The sequence below is a fragment of the Tamandua tetradactyla genome, chromosome 1 (assembly GCF_023851605.1).
Source record: "Tamandua tetradactyla isolate mTamTet1 chromosome 1, mTamTet1.pri, whole genome shotgun sequence".
Classification (NCBI taxonomy): domain Eukaryota; kingdom Metazoa; phylum Chordata; class Mammalia; order Pilosa; family Myrmecophagidae; genus Tamandua; species Tamandua tetradactyla.
Window position 1 is genome coordinate 40,999,323 of NC_135327.1, and position 13,071 is coordinate 41,012,393.

Sequence of the window (13,071 nt, forward strand, 5' to 3'; positions counted from 1 at the left end):
TGTGAGCCTGGCAGGGTCAGGAGCCACATGCTGGTTTTACTGTAGACAGTCAACTGATTTGTCCAGGAGTATCCAAAAGTCCCTCTTCCAATCCATGTGCTGCTTTCAAGGCTGACAAACAAAGGGCCCCCTCTGGGAGGTGTCCACTCCCTGAAGTGGTTCCCTTTGGCAATGGCAGAGGGCCAAGGCTACAACCAGCCAGCTCAACTTCTTGCTGCCTATGGGGATTCATTCCTGAGGTTCCCAGACCTCCAGCCTTTGGGGATTCATTCCTGAAGTTCCCAGATCTCCAACATGACTGAAGAAGTCCAGGGCCTCTGTCAGCAGACACTGAGGCTAAGACATGTTAAAGTCTCTTACTGAGCAACTTCCAACCTGGCCTGTGAAGAAATATCATCCTTCCACTGGAGATCTAATCATGATGTTCCCTAGAGAACTTTAACAGCATTTCCACCAGGCCACACATAAGGCCAACAGATCTTAAATGGACATAACCAAGGTTGAACACCAACTCCAAAATGATCAACATCCTCTCTGTTGAGTGACTGCTGCTGCCTTATCAATGACAAAACTGCCTAAATCTTATTACTGCTTCTGAGACAAAAACTTGAGATTTTCAATTAACAAACTGCAACGTCTTTTTGACAACAATACAACCCAGGTCTACCCCTTCTTTTACCATCCCTCCTAGAGGCAAGCAGCACAAACTCAGCCATGCTCATCAAGTTCCTCTGGAGTCTGTTCTCCCTGCTGCAGCACATTAAATAACTCTGCACTGTGAGCGACTGCAGGGGTACTTCTGGTCATCTCTGGTTGGTGGGCTTTGACACCTTGTGCTGGTTTGAAAGGAAGTATGCCCCCTAAGAAAAGCCATGTTTTAATATAAATCCCATTTCTTAAAGGTAGAATAATCCCTATTCAATACTGTATATTTGAAACTGTAATGAGATCATCTCCCTGGTTGATGTGATTTAGTTAAGAATGGTTGTTAAACTGGATTAGGGGATGACATGTCTCCACCCATTTGGGTGGGTCTTGATTGGTTTACTGGAGTCCTATAAAAGAGGAAATATTTTGGAGAATGAGAGATTCAGAGAGAGCAGAGAATGCTGCAGCACCACAAAGCAGAGAGTCCACCAGCCAGCGACCTTTGGAGATGAAGAAAGAAAATGCCTCCCGGGGAGCTTCATGAAACAGGAAGCCAGGAGACAAAGCTAGCAGATGACACCGTATTTGCCATGTGCCCTTCCAGCCAAGAGAGAAGCCCTGACTGTGTTCGCCATGTGCCATCTCACTTGAGAGAGAGACCCTGAACTTCATCGGCCTTCTTGAACCAAGGTATCTTTCCCTGGATGCCTTTGATTGGACATTTCTATAGACTTGTTTTAATTGGGACATTTTCTTGGCCTGAGATCTGTAAACTTGCAACTCATTAAATTCTCCCTTTTTAAAAGCCATTCCATTTCTGGTATATTGCATTCCAGCAGCTAGCAAACTAGAACACACCTGAAGATCATTTTTATTGGGAGAGAGAAGTTTGGACTCACCTCCAGCAGTGACACCAAGGGGAGGATTGGGGTTGACTTTAGCCCTGTGTAATCTCCATTAGCAGCCCCTCCCCCTACCAGCACCCTGAATAAACATGCAATCTAGGTCCACATCTCATTTTGTTTGTAACGCAAACACAGATCCAACAATAACCCAGCTTTATTCTTCCAAGCAAATCAACTTCCCTAAGTCCTTCTCATATAGAATTCTGGAAGTCTCCATTGCTTGTGGACACTTCTCCTTGGTTTGGTATTAACAGGAGTTGGCGTTGTGAATTGCTCTGATCGAAAGAATGTGGCTGAGGTGACATGTGCCTCAGAGGGCCTCGCTGCTGCTGCCTGATCTCCTAGAGCCAAATTCAGCTGCCGAGTGAACAAGCCCAGGCTGGTCTGATGGAGCAGGAGAGACCATTTGACCCAAGTGCTCTCACTGCCTAAGCTACAGCCAACTGCCCAAAGTAGGGCCACCTGGCTGCTGGCAGCTGATTAGAGGCAAACGAAGAAGCTTGGAAAAGCCCAGAAGAGCCCCCCAGTTGAACTAAGCTGACCCATTTAATGAACGTAAATGAATGGCTATAAAGTTTTGGCGTTATTTTTTAAGATAGCAAAAGCTTACTGATATAATCCCACTCTTTCAAGAGCCAAAATCAATTGAGTCCTGAAGGTGATCATCAACCACAGCGGAATGCTGTGAAAACTCCTGTTAAGACACTCTGTGAAATAATGATAGCACACTGAATGAAGGTGAATGTGAGCATGATACGAGGAGGAGGGCTGGGGGCACAAATGAAATCAGAAGGAAAGATAGACGATAAAGACAGAGATGGGATAATCCAGGAATGCCTAGTGTATAATGATAGTGACTAAATGTACAAATAAAAAATGTTTTTGCATGAGGAAGAACAAAGGAATGTCAATATTGCAAGGTGTTGAAAATGGATGGTCATTCATATTTTAAAACCTATGTGTGAGAGTGAAGCAAAAAATGTTTATTTGGTACAAAATTTATATTTTAACTAGTGCATTTCATAATATAACTTATGTGGACAGTTTAATTGAACATGATAAGTACATGGAACCTTGTGTGGGGCATGAAATTTTGTAGGTTTGTCTAGAGTGATGCCCCGATAAATCCCAGAGTGATTTGAACAGCGAATAAAAATGTATTTGCAAAGTCCCCTTGGGGGAATGGCGAGAAAGGGGGAAAATTCAACTTCCCCATGTGAAGAATTCCTTGATATTCTCACAAGCAGTGGGGACAACCAAAGTAATAGGCCGAGCCCTCAATCTTGGAGTTTGTTCATATGAAACTTATCCTCAGAAAGGATAGGCCAAGCCTACTTAAAATTAGGCCTAAGGGTCACCCCCAGAGAACTTCTTTTGTTGCTCAGATGTGGCCTCTCTCTCTCAGCCAACATGACAAGCAAACTCACTACCCTCCCTGTCTCTGTGTGGGACATGACTTCCAGGAGTATAAACCTTCCTGGCAACGTGGGACAGAAATCCTAGAATGAGCTGGGACTCAGCATCAAGGGATTGAGAAAACCTTCTCAACCAAAAGAGGGAAGAGAGAAATGAAACAAAATAAAGTGTGAATGACTGAGAGATTTCAAACAGAGTTGAGAGGTTATCCTGAAGATTACTCTTATGTATTATATAGATATCACCTTTTTACTTAAGGTATACTGGAGAGGCTAGAGAGAAGTAGCTGAAAATGTAGAGCTGTGCTCCAGTAGGTATGTTTCTTGAAGATGATTGCATAATGATATAGCTTTCGTAATGTGACTGTGTGACTGTGAAAACCTTGTGTCTCATGTTCCTTTTATCTATGGTATGGACAGATGAGTAAAATATATGGATTAAAAATAAATAATTAACAAATGTTAAAATAAATTTAGTAGATTGAAATGCTAGTGATCAATGAAAAGGAGTGGTAAGGGGTATAGAAAAAAATAGGGGAAACGGGCTAAAATATATTAGGTAGACGGAAATACTAGCAGTCAATGAGAGGGAGGGGTAAGGGGTATGTATGTATGAGTTTTTTTATTTTTTCTTTTTCTTTCTATTTCTGAATTGATGCAAATGTTCTAAGAAATGATCGTGGTAATGAATATACAACTAGGTGAGGATATTGTGAGTTACTGATTATATACCAAGAATGGAATGATCATATGGTAAGAATGTTCATGTTTGTATGTTGTTATGCTTAAAAAAAAAAGACGCTCTGTGAAAAAGAGCGTTCTGGGGACAGTTTTGGAGACCCTGTTATGATAATTGCACTGCAAGTCATGGTCCAAGTTAGCATATTAAACGTGGGAAACCCTACACTTAAAAAGCAAATAAACAATAACTTAGCACTTGTTAAACACTTAAGTGTTTAATCAAGGAATTCTTATTTCCCACATGATAACTATGACTATTTTTCAACACTAGTGTCCACAGAAAACACTTTGGGGAAATGCTGATCCAGGTCTCTAGATGGTTTCCAATCTGTAGACAGAAACCCCCAGGGGAGCCCTGACTTGTCTTAAGGATACTGTAAGTCCCTGGGCATATACGGTGAAGGAGTGTCAGAACACTTTTTGCATAACAAAAAGGAGTCCCCACACTCCAAAAAAGATTGGGGACCACTGCTTTTGGTTTCATACTGGTTGTTTTGTGGAATTGGATCTGGGAGACCACCAGATTGGCCACAGTTAGGAGTGACTTGCAGCCTCCCCTACAAATCGTTCTGAATAACAGAAGTGCTGGCTTCAGAGAGGGGACCAGCCGCTTGATAAGAACTGCCAAAATTTTGTATTTACAGAAACTGGCACTTTGTAAATACCAAGCTGTGCTATTTATGTAGCTGCTTCTCATCAATATATGTGGGGATTCTGTAATTATCACAAGCGCTATTCCAAGGCTCCTAGAATCTCAGACAAATAAGGGTGCCTGAGCCCTGCAAACACACCACCCAGGGGCTCTTGCTCTTCCCACAGCCTGGCTGCTCAGCCTTCACCAAAGGCCAAAGCAGGGTCTAGCCCTGTGCTGGGAGGAGAGTCTGGCTAGGTGGCCCACACCCCTGGGGCGTGGGACAACCAAGCGGAAGCATGCAGGAGGCTGAATTACTCTGTCCACAAAAGCACCCATTTGGTTTATCTGCCTTTATCCACTCACTCTCCATTTCAGGGCCAGCAAAATTGCTCCAAAATGTAGATATGGTTGCATCAACTCCTGCTTTACTAAAACCCTTGAATGGCTTTTCAATGCTCTGAGGCTAAAACCTAAACTCCTCAAGTCAGGGAGGCTTTAGATGATCTGCTGGATCTAGTCCTGTCCTGCCTCACTCAGCTCTTGCCATTCCTTATTCTCAGGCACTCAGCCACGGTGAGTGCTTTGTAAACTCAAAGATGTTCCATGCTCTCCCCGCTGCCTTGGCATATCTGGCTTTCTGCCTGAAATACTCTTCTCTGCTTCTTCACCTGGCTCAGTTCAGATCCAACCTCTTCTAAGAGAGCTGGGACAGCTTGAGTTTTTCAAAGGTGACCCAGCATTATCACCTCATCTCAGGCTCACGTGCAGTGATACCTTGCCATACCCCCAGTGAGAGGTGGATTCTATTTCTCCACCCTCTTAAATCTGGAGGGTCTCTGCAGCTAACAGTAGGACATGGCAGAAGTGACACTGACCCAGTGACAGGCAGTCCTTAACTTACTGGGTAGCGTCTGCCCCCCTCCCCCTGCTCCAGTGGAGTTCTGGGTGGCCGAGTCAGCAGTCTAGCCCCCTTTGTGCAGGACAGAAGCTCTGTGCAGCAGCACTGAGGCATCACACAGGTGAGTGAAGAAGCTTCTGGGATGTGTATTCCAGTAGAGCTTCCAGGTGGCTCTGGTCTCAGATGGTCTGACTGCAATTGTGTGAGAATCCTGTCAAGCCATGGAGTACAGGATTCATAACCAATGCTGTTTTAAGGTACTAAGTTCTGGGGTGCTTTGTTTCACAGCAGGAGATAACTGTGGAGGCAGCTTTCTTTGTCCCTAAGACAGGGTCAGGGCAGTTTCAAAATTCAGCTCACGTGCACTGGTTTGGCCAAACAGGCTATTTGCAGCGGCTATCCCTCTGTTCTGGTTGGTCAATGTCTCTGCTCGCTACAGTTATATGATGTTTTGAACAAACCCTGGGTGACCCATGCCAACTGTGATTACATCAATTAATACCCTACCTTTAAGTTTGGTGAGCACTGGCAAATTCTCTCACTCCTTAGACCTTCAGCTCCTTATATGACAAATAGGTCCAGAGATGCCCTTCTCAAAAGGTTGAACAAGACCCTGAATGAGAAGCTTCCGGCACAGTGTCTGATGCAAGTAACACTTGTGGGCAGCACCTTCTTGTCGTGTGACTGCCTGTGCATTTGTTTGTCTCTCTCACTGGATGTAAGCTACAAGCATTTTATATACCCCTGAGTTCCCCATGCCTCATGAGCTGTCTGGCCTCTGGGAGGTGCGTGGGAAGTACTGCTCAAAGGAATGAAAGGATGAATGTCTGTTTAGCCCCCCGTCGTCTGCACCTGTCCACAAGATGGACCTAGGTGACTGGTCTGGTGGAAGGACTCCCACATAGCATCTGGATCTCTTCCCTCACACCAGCAGGTCATGTCTCAAGCACGAGCCCCGAGTCAGGGATAAGAGAGTCTCTGAGGATGCAGTGACTCAGACTAACAAGGGAGTGGGGGAGGGGAGGGCAGATCCCAGCTGTTCAGTGTTTGGACAGGGGGCTGCAGGCCAGTCCCCTAAAGCTTGCCCACCTGGGCCTGGGCCTCAGAGATGCTGGCCCCACCCTCCTCCTCCTCCTGGTCCCCCAGGGTTGCCTGGTAGATGACAGAAATCAGGGAAGGTGGTTACTAGAGTCCTGTCTAGAATAAAGGCTGAGGAAATGGAACACTGTGTCTCCTGATCAAGCCCGGAATTCCTTCCACCTTTACCTCTGACGTCATGGCACATCCCCTCCCTCCCTCCCTGCCACCTGCACTCTGCAGACAGTAGCCTGGGGTCAAACCCTGCTTTACCACCCATTAGCTGGGTGTCCTGGGCAGGACACTTTATTCCTCTGTGCCTCAGTTTCTTCATCTGTAAAAGGGAGGAAATAATAATGCCTATGTCCCTGGTGGTGTGGGGGCAAGTCATAGAACCTCTGAGTCTTACTCATCCATGTGCAAAGTGGAAACAAGGACTTCCACATTGCAGGACTTCTGGAAGGATGACCAACTCTCTCAATGACAGTGCTTGGACTGTCACTTGAGGTCATCTGTTACTAGAATGTTTCCCAGGCCTTGTCTTAAGAGCTGTTGGATTCCCAGAAGGTGAGGACTGGGGCTCACTTATACCTCCCTGTCTCCATCCTGCACCTCTTATTTACAACATTCTCAACAATTATTTCTTGATTTGATCAAACCCTGAGGTACTTAGGTACATCAGCCTAAACATGACCTAAGCAATAAGTTTTCCTGGGCAAGTTACTTCTTATTTCTTCCCTGATTTCTCATTTATAAAATAGGGCGGATTACAGATACTCAGGAGGACGGAAGACAACCCCTGTCTGGCAGCAAGCCTCCCCACGAGGTCAGCTCCCCACCATCCTTCTCTTAACGACCTGGTAACAAAACAATCAGACGATTCTGTTTGTGCATCATCTATTTCCATGTGTCACACTCCTCTTTCTCCCATTCCCCCTTGTAAGCACCTTAGTAGGAGAGAAGAAATTTCTAACTACTTGGTTGATAGTTCTTCAGAACTTCTGAAAAACCCTCTGATGTACTTGTATCTGTAACTGGGTCCATTTGTGGCTGGAAAAGGAAATGGGACATCAGTTATGATGGCTGAACCTACAACAGGGGAGCAATAAATATTGTGTGGCTCCTCTGTTCAGCACCCATCCTGAGATGAGTGCACAGTCTGCCTGCAGGGTCTCTGGCAAGCTGCAGCAGGCATTGCCAAGCATCTAGCTCCTGGCCTTCAGGATTATTATTTTCTGAGAAGTAGCCATTGTTTTCCTACTAGAGTCCCATTCCTTATCTGGGGCAGCTACATGTCTTGGCTTTGTCCACGCTGGTCATATTATACGATCTTACCCACAAGCCATGGAGATGTAAGATGACAAGGCATAGCCTCTGAGAGAGCCTGGCTCTCCACCATGCCCAAGCCCCCAAGCACTGCCTAGTGGCTTATGGCCGGGGGACATCATGCTTCCTGGCATGTTTCCAGGGAATCAGAAGAGGCTGCGCTCTAGGGAATCGGACAATGTCCTGGCTGTCCAGGGATGGATGGTTCAAGTTACCCAGAAGCCATCCCCTCTTTTATTGTGTAAATCATGGATCTTGGAGTGAGACTTGACCTTGAGAATCTTTTTGTCATTTCATAGGTGAAGAAGCCAAGATCGAGAGGAACAAGGCCATAGGGCTAGCCAGTGGTGTCTCTGGATAGACTGACCCACCATCACTGAGCTGTCATGGAGATCAACAAGCTTAAGATGGTGACATTCTCACTCAGCTACACTCTCTCCTTTGATGAATGGCCTGGCACCATCACCTGTTTACTCTAAAGACAAGCAGAGAGAGATCCTTGGCACTCAGTTGATTTGAAGACACTGAAGGCAGCATGGCCAGCCTTGTGATGCCCAGTGAGGACACACTTCTCCATATCTTGTTATTAAAAGGATCTCAATGGATGTTCTAGTTTGCTAGTTGCCAGAATGCAATATACCAGAAACAGAGTGGCTTTTAAAAAAGGGAATTTAATAAGTTACTAGTTTATAGTTCTAAGGCCGAGAAAATGTCCCAATTAAAACAAGTCTATAGAAATGTCCAATCTAAGGTGTCCAAGGAAAGATACCTTGGTTCAAGAAGGCCGATGAAATTCAGGGTTTCTCTCTCAAGTGGAAGGGCACATGGTGAACACAGTCAGGTTCCTCTCTCATCTGGAAGGGCACATGGTGAATATGGCATCATCTGCTAGCTTCTTTTCCTGGCTTCCTATTTCATGAAGCTCCCCCGGAGGTATACGTCTTCTTCATGTCCAAAGGTTGCTGGCTGGTGGACTGTGCTTCTCGTGGCTATGTCGTTATGCTCTGCTCTCTCTGAATCTCTCTCTGAATCTCTTTCATTCTCCAGAATGTTTCCTCTTTTATAGGACTCCAGAAACTTATCAAGACCAACCCAAATGGGTGGAGACATGTCATCACATAATCCAGCTTAACAACCACGGTTGATTAAATCACATCTCCAGGGAGATGATCTGATTACAGTTTCAAACATACAGTTTGAATAGGGATTATTCTGCTTTTATGAAATGGGATTTAGATTAAAACATGGCTTTTCTAGGGGACATACACCCTTTCAAACCAGCACAATGGGGAACAACTGAAGCTCTTGCTCAGGTCTTACAATGAAGGATGCCTGTATTCCCTCATCTTTTCAGGCTGTGTCTCTGTACCATCATTACTGAATCGAGTATACGTGAATATATTCACAGAAAACTTTTATTTCTTTTCCAATGGTATTTTTTAAATGAGGGCCGGCTAACTTTATAAGGAATAACACAGTAAATCACTTCTTTAGTCGTGCAGAGCTCTTTCTAGTTTGAACAGATTCCTCTCTGTGCTAACTTGTCTCTTTCCTATATGAAGGGAGAGAGGAGGATTCAATTTTTGCCATTTTTGGAATAGAAATATCTGATTCCATTGTCAGCAGTGCAAAGAGTAGAGAAAAACTTTCAGGTGGCTTGCTGTTTGTGGGTGATCACATGCAAGCAATAACTGGGATGTATATGAACATCTGCACAAGCCAGCAGTCTCCAGGGTCAAAGAGTATAAAAGAAAAGAGGGTGTTGTAGGGCAAGCCTAGAATGTTTGAGGAAGATCCAGGAGACTGAAGCACAGTAGTGGGGAGAGAGGAATAAGTGGTGAATTTTGAGAGGGAGGCAGGGTCCAGACCCTACAGTCCTGATTTTAATTTGTGTGTTTAAAGGATCACTTACGGAATATGGATGAAAGGGGAGAAGCCTCAGCAAACCCTTGCAGTGGGCCAAGCAAGAAACGATGGTGGTCTGGACAAAGGCAGTGTCAGTGGGGATGATAAGAAGGAGATGGGATCAAGACACATGCTGGATGTAGCATGGACAGGAGTTGCTGATGGGTGGGGTGGGAAGGAGAGAAATTAGGGCTGATTTTCAGGATTCCAGTCTGAGCAACTCACTGGATGGGGGCAACAATCACTGAGATGGCAAAGCCAAGGGATAAACAGGTTTGCAGGAGAGAGTGAAAGCTCCTAGCTCCATATCAAACTATATTCTGACTGCATGCACATACAGTCTCCCTCTTCACTGACCTAAGAAGTGCTGTCTGCGTTGTCAAGGGAAATATTAAATAGAAATAAATACATAAACATACATAAAGTTATTCAGAAATACCTTTTAAGTAGCTGTTCCTAACATGTTAAAAATTATTGCCTAATGTGCTTAAAAATACTACAGGAGCCATAAATACACATGTGCATGTACTTTTATGTGTTTGGATGTGTCATGCATGCATATGAGCTCAGGGCAAAATTATCCTCCAGCACGTACCCCTCATAGAGGAGAATAATGGGCAGTCCCCAAGCTGCTTCTGCAAAACTAAAGTGATGAAGCAAAATGAATGTGAGGCAATGTCCAGGAGAGGAAGAGAGGGCCCAGAGCAAGCCCAAATGCTGTTCTTCTCACAGCTTCAGATGCTAAAAAGCATTATCCTAACTGCCAAAAAATATACCTCTGCCTTAATCCTTGTAGTTCACAGCACAGAAGAAAAGACAGTTCTAACAAGAAAGGAAAGAAGATTTCCTCAGGCTTCCGCCTCTGTGCATAAAATGAAATCAATCAGAGTGCTAATGAAATAGTTGGCAAGACAGATTCCACGATTACCTTTGGAACCTACTCATGGGCACTATTGTGGGGACACATCAAGCAGATCAATGGAAAAACATCCAAACCAAAGGCCCAATAGTGAGGGCTATTTGGTCCTAACTCATAAACTAGTTTTGAGTTTTTAGATAAAAGAGCAAGTCATCAAGAAACCTATCTGCAAACAGCTCCTAGGATTCCTGGGAGAAACAGTGAAGAGAACTTTAGGAATTAAGACTCTAGAACAAAAATAGCATCACTGTATAGCTAAGGACACATGTCCTACATGTAAGTAATTGGGTAAATGGGTACCTTCTTGGGCTCCTGGCCCATGGTGGGTAGAAGAGTTCATTTCAAATGTCCTCTGACTCTAGGGATCTTGTTTCAACTTCCTCAAGAAAAGTGATGAAGAAAATTGAAAAGGCAAGTTATCTTTGGGGGCCCTTGAGACTCAAAGTATGAGAGCAAGAAAGTACCAGGAATGGAGATGGTCCTAGAATATCTTTAGGAGCTTTTAATCAGAGCAAGAAAGCTATTTTGTACCTCAGGGAAAGGGAGGGGACTTGAAGAGCCTGAACTTCTAGGCTGGATCATAAATTCTGGGACAAACAGGACTGCATGTTTTCTAGTAGTTGCTCCCCAAATGGATCAGCTTAGTAAACCAAAGCTCTATCCCCAAACCTCAATTCTGTTCATCCTTAACTAACAATATGCTTAGGTGCCTTCCATGTGTCAGGCACTGAGTTTGGTTGTGACATAGCATCTCAATAGATAGAGGCTACATTCATATTTTACAAGGGCTGCTTTAACAATTACCACAAACTTGACGGCTTAAGGCAAAAGAAATTTATTTTCTCACAGTTCTGAAGGCAAGAAGTCTGAATCAAAGTGTTATTAGGGTTGGTTGCTGCTCAATTCCATGCCTCTCTGCTAACTTCTGTTGGCTGGTGGCAATCCTCGGCCTTCTGTGGCTTGTAGATGCATCACCTCAATCTCTGCTTCCATCTTCAGGGCCTTTTCCACTGGGACTTCTCCCCTTTTCTTCTAAAGACACTTGCCATTGGATTTAAGGTCCACCCAAATCCAGGATGATTGCGTCTCGAGACCCTTAGCTCATTTCCATCTGCAGACATTCTTTTTCCAAAAAAAGCCACATCCACAGGTTCTGAGTGGACATGTCTAGGTGGGTGGGGGTGTGTGCACCACTCTGCCCACTAAGGGGAAAAGATTTAACTGAATAGAAGGTGGAGATCATTGTCTATTTACATGCTATGTCTTCATATCAATGTTCAGAAATGACTCTGAGTCACTGCTTAATTGTGAAATAGACACATCTCTGCCAGAGTGTCTCTTCTCAACTTTGCAATGCCCAAGCTATGTGGGCAGCACCAACATCTTGTTGAGAGATGAGCGATGCCATTGGTATAGATGGCCTCTATGTTCTTGCTTCAACTCCATCTTTCTTGCTTCATAAGCTACAGCATCCTGAGTACATGTCTTTCAAAGAAGGTCTGGTTTAAAAAGTCCAGCTTATTTTACTTAGTTTGCTGAAGCCTCCAAAGCCTCATAAGAAAACATCTGGTAAATAACTCTTACTTAATGGATAGACTCGATCCTGAAGCCAAGATAATAAGCATACTTCATTCATTCATTTACTCACACAAAATACATGCAGTGAGCAATTACTCGATGAAAGGCATCATGCTGGTGTTATGGGGATATAAAGATGACTAAGGCACGGTCCACATTTCTAGGCACTATTTGGGAAAAGATAGAGCAATAGGATACACATCCTAACAGAGGTTAGCATGCATGAAGCTCCTTAGGAGAGGAGTAAAGGAAAGTAGTAATTTGTAGAGGGAGATTCATGGTAGTGTAAAGTTCAACTTTTCTTTATGGGGATAGGAAAAACTTAAAGGAGGACATGGCATTTAGTTGGACTTTGAGAAGGTTTCAAAGGAAAGCAAAAGTGATAGGGGACTGGCCAGGAACTGGAAGAAGGAAGACCCCAGGATTTTTTGATGGGTGGTGAGGAATTGGTTTTTGCTAGACCATCACATATGGAAGAGAAAAACAGACTGGAAGTATGACTGGCAATGGACCGTGGAGGACATGAGGACATGCCAACATGACAATAATGACAATGGCTAATGATTACTGACCACAAAGTGCCAGGCCCTGTGCTAAGAACATAGTATGGAATAATCTGATTCAAATACTATCGTAACCTCCATGATATAGAAAAAGTGAGGCACCAAGAAGTACAATAGCTTACCCAAAGTAATGTACCTTGAAAATGGTGACGCTTGGATCTGAATTCAAGCCATCTGACTCTCAATTCACCCATCTCAGTACCATGCCATGGATTGCTGGAGAGATTTCTGGGCAATACATGACCTGGACTCTTAGGAGGTTCACCTGATGCTGGCTGAGCTTAATTTTGATTGGAAAGGAACAGAGTGGAGTCAGGAAGATCATTTAAGATGGACACTGTCTGATAATTGCACATTGATCCAATGTAGAAGCAAGGGATATAATGTAGCGAACATTTTCTCATGTCTGTCACATGCAAGTTGTATGCTTTACCTTATTAATCCCCATTAAAAACTCCGATG

At 44.2% G+C, this 13,071-nt stretch overlaps 1 protein-coding gene across 6 annotated transcripts in view; it reads right to left on the minus strand.

Moving 5' to 3' along the window:
- Nucleotides 1–13,071, minus strand: part of SLC24A3 (solute carrier family 24 member 3) — a 540,914-nt gene that overhangs the window by 230,482 nt on the left and 297,361 nt on the right. The gene's annotated exons all lie outside the window — the stretch shown is intronic.